This window comes from Mesitornis unicolor, unplaced genomic scaffold, assembly GCF_000695765.1.
Source record: "Mesitornis unicolor isolate BGI_N332 unplaced genomic scaffold, ASM69576v1 scaffold49870, whole genome shotgun sequence".
NCBI lineage: Eukaryota > Metazoa > Chordata > Aves > Mesitornithiformes > Mesitornithidae > Mesitornis > Mesitornis unicolor.
In genome coordinates this window covers 13,987-15,644 of record NW_010161273.1, presented here as the reverse complement: position 1 = coordinate 15,644, position 1,658 = coordinate 13,987, and positions in this window count along the sequence as shown.

The window sequence follows — 1,658 nt, the reverse complement described above, 5'->3', positions numbered from 1 at the left end:
CAGATTGTGCCATGCTGCTCAGATCAAACCACTGCACAGGTTATCTTGTGTTTGGCCACAGGATAAACTCAGCCAGCTCATTGTAGCAGGCAGCTCCCACTTGGTGCTGTCTAAAAGGGCAAGAGTAAATTCTCCTGTGAACATCCTGCATTAATAGATTTTTTTTCTTGTAAGAAAATTATATAATAGCTTCAATAGCCAAAAAGGAGGAGCTTCTCTTCACGGACAGGGCCTGCTCAGTGTGCCCTGGCAAAAATCCAGGCAGGTTCCAACTGATGCTGCACAAACTAAGGTTCCCAGTATCTGAAGGGACATAAGATTTACTCACTATCTATACTCCTTTTCTTATGTTGTCATATTAAAAAAGCTGTTTTACTAAGCAATTTGTTGTCAGGCCTTTCTTACAGAGATCCAGAAGAGCCCTGCATTGGCTCATTCTCACTTCACCCCTCACCTCTGGGACAGAATATCTGTGCTTCCCACCTATGCCTTAAAATACTAGTCTTTGCAAGCTAGGTATCTGTGCTCCTCCTTCAGTCAACAGAGCTAACCCATACCATTCACAGGCTCTGTGGAGCAAGTCAGTGCACTTTCAGTCAGCTGAATCACTTTAAGACTCCACTAGAGCAGAATCATGCTGACTAGCCCTCCATATGAGGGTAGGATTACTGCAAGGATGGCCCCATCCCCATTTGGTTAGGATGTATGAAATGTCTTTTTAAAAAATGACATAACAGAAAGCTATTTCAGATACAAATGTTGCTAGACCATCCAAAGGATGACCAAAAAGGACCTTGAGTACTCGCAGTGCTTGCATGCCTTCAAAGGAAGACAGAAGCAATACCTGATAGCAATGCTGTTACAAAATAATTTTCCTTTATGAACACAATCCATTCAAACTTTCTTGAGTTCAGCTGCAGAGACCTGCCTTCTGCCCAAAACCAGCTTTTCCTGATGCAATCAAACATCTCAGAAGGACTGCAACAGCCAGGAACTAGATTTTAAAGTGTCATTGGCATACTTTTAGCAGCCAATGTTACTATGCTGTTTGTGGCTAATCTAAGGCATGTCATTCTCTCTCCCATTACCTCATATAGACTCACAGATAGGCAGGGACTTAAATCATATAAAAGAACATTACTGAACATGTAGTGATCCCTAACCATGTAATGCCGAGCTAGTTAAGATGTAAACCTGTATAAAATTCTATAAAACATAAATGGCCGCTCCCAGCAATGAATGGACCCTTATACATAGAAAGAAAAAGAAAAAAAAAAAGGCACTCATAAACCAAGCCAGGAAGACAGTTCAGCTATTGGCTGCTGCTGTACCTCCTCCTTTGCTCTCCTCACACTCATAGGAGGAACAGAAACTCCACCCAAGCTTTCGTGCTACTTCTGCCTGAAAATCTTAAATCTGTGCACAGCCGTCAATACAGCCAAGCACGGAGGACATTCAAGTGGGAAAAATTCTCTGGCAAGTTTCTTTTTCCTTCTTTTTTTATATTTCTTGGGTCACTGCCCAGTCACCAACCCAACCTCTAGCTCTGATCAGCAGAATCTGTGTGAAATCGGGTGTGAGTAAACAAGGAAACGAAAGGAAATACTTTGGAAATGTTTACTGTTGGGATTGAAACGTCTCTTCTCTTCTGTGGCTCG